The sequence below is a fragment of the Balaenoptera acutorostrata genome, chromosome 1 (assembly GCF_949987535.1).
Source record: "Balaenoptera acutorostrata chromosome 1, mBalAcu1.1, whole genome shotgun sequence".
NCBI classification, from domain to species: Eukaryota; Metazoa; Chordata; class Mammalia; order Artiodactyla; family Balaenopteridae; genus Balaenoptera; species Balaenoptera acutorostrata.
This window is the reverse complement of record NC_080064.1, coordinates 90,198,517-90,205,265: the sequence shown is the minus strand read 5'-3', so window position 1 is coordinate 90,205,265 and position 6,749 is coordinate 90,198,517. Positions and strand designations below refer to the sequence as shown.

Genomic DNA, 6,749 nt, shown 5'->3' with positions numbered 1-6,749 from the left:
TTCACCACATTTTATATCAATTTATCTATTTATACATTTAGGTCCTCTCCTAAGCTGGAGTTCACTATCGTTTTAGATAAACTATATTAAGGAATAGCTCTAAATTATAACTGCTGGATTCTGGAGTCTGCTTTCTCCCCACTGTCATTAGGTAGGTTCTATCATGATCAAGACAACCACTTGGGGGAGATGTTGTAAAGATGTTACCAGCATAGGGTGGGTGAGGGGAGAGACTAGTGACCTTTAATAACTCTAATAACGTTAATATCTGCAATAATTCTTCCAAACCTAAGATGATGAGTGCAACAACAGAAACAACCAGCATCAAAACAGCCTAGTTGTTTAATCAATAACCAGCAGTCGTAAAACCAGGGCTTCCATCAAGTTCCACAGTGTGGGAAGGTAGCATACTTATAGCTGTTCATTAGGTTGAAACTTCACATTAGATACTGCTTGGATTTAATAGCTGTGAATTTTCTATCTCTAGAAAGCTAATTAAAAGACTATCACTCCCCTTTTTGTTGGTTACTAAAGAAGTTTAGGAAGTATACCTACTGGAGAAGTATGAAACGTTAGAGAGGATTAATTTAGATAGGTGCTAATTCCAAAGAAGAGGAAAAATAATAACAAAAAACCTTTCTTTCCTGACACAGACGTTCTCTTTGAATACAAATATAAACTCTAGGCAAAATGCTTTGGCCCAAATAATTAGACTCCTGCTGACAATCAGAGTCAGCGGCGGACTGACGTCATGCCAAAGGACACGCAGTCTGAGCCTTTAACGTAGAGTTCTAGGGCTAATTAGAAAAATTACACCATGCCACATCCAGTTCTGGAGTCTGTATTTCAGCTGCAGAAGGTGATAACAGTAATGTATGGTGTCACATCTTCAGTCTCGATCTAAGACAAAGAACAAAATACTTTTAAAACAATTCCTGAAGAACAGAAGGGGATTCAGCCTTACTTGCCTCTTCACAAACACCTAATAAAAGAGAGAGAAAACAGGGTTACCTTCAACAAGCAAATCTTTCTCAGTCTCAATTTTCATCCACCTGATTTGCAAGTTATTTTTTCCCCTCTCCTCCTGGAAGTAAAACAATAAAAACCTAAGCCTCTTCTAGTCAGTTTCCAGTATAATGCAATACAGTGCCAGCTTTTGTTCCCAGAGCCTAAGGCAGGCTGGGGAACCCCACATGTGCTCTCCAATGTCCCTGGATGGCTGGAACTTAGAAAAGGTGCCTTCAGTTGACATAAGCTGTTTCAGCCTTGTCCAAAGTCTGAAGCCAGTTCTGTCCTGGGTGTCCCTCCTCAGACACTGGGGATACTGATTCTATTTGGTTCTAAGCCCCAGTGTCCTACTAACTGCAACGACTTGAACTAGAATCCTGTCCTGCCTCTCCCACCTCAGGAGGCTCCACACCACTGCAAGGATGCTAACACAGGTTTTCCAGAAGCAAAATCATCAAAACCAAACCTAGGTCATCAAAAAGCCATAGCCAAGAGGTAATCAGGAAAAAGAAGTTTCTAGGAGAAGAGAGGTCTCAGAAAGCATTGATCACAGACAGCATCTGATGAAACATTTCCATCATCTCAGACAGTCAAAATTATCAAAATAACAGAGCCACGCGGCCCTGGGAGCTCTGCCTCCGCCAGTGGGACCTGGCACGATGCCTGGACCGGCGCTCAGTGGGCCCAGGCCTGCTGGAGGCGTGGGGGGCCGCCGCCTTCCGCCCCAGCAGCCCCGCGGGCCCTGCGGCGCGGTACCAGAGGCCCAGCAGGTCACCAGGGAGCCGGATGCCCATGGCTGGCTTCCAGGTGGGACCCCCTGCGGGATCCCCATTTGGCGCAGCTGCTCCACTTCGACCTGGCATGCCACCCACCATGATGGACCCATTCTGAAAACTCCTGCTTGTGCCCCAGGCCCAGCCCCCCGATGCCTGCCCAGCGCCAGGGGTTAAAGAGGAGGAAGGTGGCAGATAAAGTTCTACCTCAGCGAATTTGGGAGCTTGTCCCAGAGCCTCAGGCGTACACAGATCTCTTGGCTTTTGAGCGAAAGCTGGACCAGACCATTGCTCGAAAGCGGATGGAGATACAGGAGGCCATCAAAAAGCCTCTGACGCAAAAACGAAAGCTGCAGATCTATATTTCTAATATGTTTGGTCCCAGCAAGGCAGAAGGTGATAATGCAGGAACCGCAGGGACCCCCAGGGGGAAACCCCGCAGGGGACAAGGTGGCTTCCTGGGAACTCCGAGTAGAGGGAAAACTGCTGGATGACCCTAGGAAACAGAAGAGGAAGTTTTCTTCATCCTTTAAGAGCCTCGTCATTGAGCTGGACAAGGAACTGTACGGGCCTGACGACCACCTGGTGGAGTGCCACCGGATGCCCACCACCCAGGAGACAGATGGCTTCCAGGTGAAACGGCCTGGAGACCTCAACGTCAAGTGCACCCTCCTGCTCATGCTGGATCATCAGCCTCCCCAGTACAAGTTGGACCCCCGACTGCGGAGGCTGCTGGGGGTGCACACACAGACGAGGGCTGCCATCATGCAGGCCCTGTGGCTCTACATCAAACACAGCCAGCTGCAGGACGGCCACGAGCGGGGGAGTACGTCAACTGCAGCCGGTACTTCCTCCAGATCTTCAGTTGTGGCCGACTCCGTTTCTCTGAGATTGCCATGAAGCTAGCCAGGTTGCTGCAGCATCCAGACCCCATTGTTGTCAACCATGTAATTAGCGTGGACCCTAACGGCCAGAAGAAGACAGCCTGTTATGACCTTGATGTGGAGGTGGATGACCCACTCAAGGCCCAGATGAGCAATTTTCTGGCCTCTACCACCAATCAGCAGGAGATTGCCTCCCTTGATGTCAAAATCGATGAGACCACTGAGTCCATCAACCAGCTGAAGACTCAGAGGGATCTCACGCTCCATTTTAGCACTGACTCCCAGGACTTCATCCAGGAATGGCTCCGTTCCCAGCGCCGGGACCTCAAGATTATCACTGATGTGACTGGGCATCCTGAGGAGGAGAGACAAGCTGCTTTCTTTCTACCACAAGCCCTGGGCCCAGGAACCAGTGGGGAGGCACCTCATTGCCAAGGTGCAGCAGCAAAGGCAGGAACGGGAACAGGTGCTGGGAATCCGCCTGACCTAACTGCTCAGGGATCCCCTCCTTTCTTCCCAGCCCTGGAGCCAGCCCCTCCTCAGCCTGGAAGGGGACCACCCGCTGGGGCACAGACATGTAGGATGAGGGGGGGAGGGGTGTCTCCTGTCACCCTCTGCTCCCCAGCTTTAGTTTCATAAGTGTAGTGATAGGATTCCTTGTTGCTTGGTCCCCAAAGCCTTACTACTTACACATTGGCTTTAATTGGATTCACAGCAGAGGCCTCCTCTGCCCCCTGCAGGCAGGCCCAAGTAGGACCTGGAGGCTGTGCTTTGACCTCATAATGGAGACCTTTCAGAACCAAAGGCCCCTGGCTTTGCTTGTTTACTGACCCCCTTGGGGCGAGTGTCAGTGCTGGCTCTGGGGAGATGGGCGAGGAAGAGGGCCACAGCTCACACTCTTCCTAGCCTTTCCAAACCAAAGTTCTTTGCCATTCCTACCAGACCAGCCTTGCTGCTGTTTTTTTTTCCCTTTCCTTTGGGTATTTGCAGTATTCGTGGGGCAGGTTTTTCTATGCGTGAGCCACTTTTTTTGTACAGGGGTAAGCTTGGGTTTTTCAGAGAGCCCTACTTGATGGCTCCTTCCTTATTTTCTTTTCTCAATCTATGCAAGCGGCTCTGGCTGCCATCATCTCCTGAGAGGCCAGAGGGCTGCCACCCAAGCTCTTGGACCCAGGGGTAATGCCTCCTAGAGGGAGGGCACACTAGTTCTCTGTTGTGGCCTGAGGCATGGGTGTGTGTGGGCAGGGGTAGGTGCAGGGGAGAGGTGGGGGGGACTATCGTTGCCCTTCGGAGCTTGGTAAGGAGGGTGGACCTAGGGCTTGGCAAGTGCCACTTCTGGCAGGTTTGGAAATTTCCAAATAAATCTTTGTTTATTGGTGGTAAAAAATAAATAAATAAATAACAGAGCCATTACAAAGTTGCTCTTTCCTTATCAGTACATTTGAAGAAAATAACAGGTCTTGGTCTTAAGGTGTTTATTCAACTTACGGAGTTCAGTTCATCAGAAGCGCCACAATTTGTGTTTTCTAGTTGCCTCTTTCTGGAATCATTGAGTATTTTAATATCTAGTGCTTATATATGAACCAAATGAGAGTTATTCTGAGACAAATATTACTCAAGCCAAAGTATTTTAATGTCAAGTATGTTAATAGTAGCTTTTCAAAAGTGTAAACATGGAGAGCTCAGAGAGCAAGTTTAAGCATTCCTTTATCAAATAAACATGGGTTTTGGCCCATTTTTTCTGCTGGAACAATAGAAATCCAAGTGATACATACAGAGAAAGCAACAGAGGTCATAACAGCATTTGAATCTCATACTAGCCTGTTTCACTTCCTTCTCACAATTACCATTCTGCTTGTCTTTATCCTAGTGATAAAAACCAAAATAAAACCTCAAAATCAGATATTGAAACCCAAGATTATTTATAGCTGTCCAATTTCTTATGACATAGTTACATTAGATTTGATCCAGTTCTGCATGACTAGGAAAATTAAGCACGAAGCACCTTCTTCAACCTGCTTCTCTAGTATCTAGCATGCTTTGCAGCAATTCAACATGTGTGTGCTTTCTCTTTGGTGGAAAAAAGAAAAAATACAAAGATAGATGGCATCACCTGAAAAGCAAAAGAAGTGAGGGCCTAAGCCTGTGGAGGCAGTTTAATCACCTGCAAGCAGTTTATCATTCAACATAATAGCACAGGGCCTTAAAAAGCCTACTCTGACACTCTCATTTGTCCTGTGATAGAGTGCTCACTGCATGGGAATTTAATACCCCCACTGCAATCAAACTTTGATGTGCACAGAATGTGTCTGTCATCTGTAAGCTGGAAGTCACAGTGCAACCCACTTCGCTGACCAGGACAGGGCCAGTCTGTTTCCCACAGGAAGGTTCTCAACCTCACTTAGCACCTAAGACACAATTTTGGATGCCCAGACCCCACCTCAGAATGCCCGAGACTAGGGCCTGGGCATTTTTTTCAAAGCTACACAGTGATTCTGTCACAGAGCTGCATTGAGAATCACAGGGATGCAGTGCTGACCTTTCAGTGTCGTTGCTGGTGCATTGTTTTAAAATGCAGTCCAGGGACTGGGTGTGTACTGCCTTCCAGAAAATGAAGGCAGCCTCTTTTGTGGAGGCTACATAATAGTTTTCCCTGTGGGTGATCAGCCCCCGGGAAACTCTCTGATGGAGCGTAAATCTCCCTTTTCATACAAACAAGCCAATCTCCTGGCTGTTCTGCTCCTGATTAGCCTGGGACAAAATCTCTCGTTCCAGGCAAAGTAGGTGTTATTATCATCATTTTATAAATAAAGAAATGGAAAGCCTGAGAGGTAGAATGACTTGCCTACTTTCATACTACAGACTAAAAAGGGACTGGTTCAAAACGAGGATTAAGATTTTCTACCTCTAAGCTTTTTTCTGATTTTAAAATGTATTTTCTATTGTGTTAGGTTCACATGCGAATAAAATCTCAGGGTTAGGAAAGCAGGATGTCCTCTTTAAAAAAATAAAAAGCAGTTTATTTTAGAAAAGTGGTTCTCAAAATGTGGTTTCTGAATGAGCAGCTTGAGAATCACTTAGGGATTTGTTAGAAATGCAAATTCTCAGCCCTCACCCTAGACCCAGAAAATGAGAACCTCTGGGTGTGGGCTAGCTCTCCAGGCAATTCTGAAATTTTAAGAACCACTGTTTTAGACAAAAGCCAAACTACAAACCCTTTCCCCCAAATTTTGTTGAAACAGAATCTCATAAAAATATGTTTTAAAAAACTCAAAGGTAAAGTCAGAGAGAAGTAATAGTTTTTGGAGAAGTCAATCAGCTTGGTTGCCAGAGGTGGAGTCTTCTTGGCTGGAAAATAATCATTAGACAATTGTGGGAAATCATCCCCAAATATTTTTCTCTCTTGAGAAGACATTTAAGTAAAAGTTAAGACCAACAGGCAGAAACAGTTTAAAGGAAATATGTTGAGTAAAGAAAGAGAATTCTCTGGCAAGGAAGGTACTAGGGCTTAATTAGGTCCTCAAACTAGCAGAAAAAATGAAAAAAGGCCCTTAGGAGAGAGTTAGACAGGGTTACCAAATCTGTTTTCCTTTCCACAAATCTGTTTTCCTTTCCACTTGAGTACACAGCCCAGACTCCCTGGTAGTAAAGTGTGGCCCCAGGACTGAGTTCTGACTCCTGGAATATGAGTAGAAGGGGTGGACGCTACTTCCAGCTGAGCCCATTAAAAAAAACCTCCGTCATAAGGCTCACTCTTCTCTCTTCTCACATTGGCCTACTGGAAGCAGAGGATTCAGCAGAAACCTCCATGGCTTTAAGGGACAGTAGATCCACAAGCTAGACGGACCCAGAGTTCATAAATCACCCTAGGGAATGCCACTACCACACACCTACACAAAAACACTCTATGAATGAGACAAATTCCCACTGGGCTAAGCCAGTGAAGTTTGGGGGTTGTTACAGACAGCATCTACCATGTGTAATCTAAGTCTTTGCCAGAGTGACTAAAATAAACGCATTTTTAGTCAAAGCAGCAATGTTTCATACTGAGTTCTGATGCCTGCACTTCAAATGGCTATAGAGC

The 6,749-nt window shown here is 46.2% G+C and overlaps 1 pseudogene; it reads left to right on the top strand.

Moving 5' to 3' along the window:
* Positions 1 to 817: 817 nt before the first annotated feature.
* Positions 818 to 3,155, top strand: LOC103016376 (SWI/SNF-related matrix-associated actin-dependent regulator of chromatin subfamily D member 2-like; annotated as a pseudogene).
* Positions 3,156 to 6,749: the final 3,594 nt, after the last annotated feature.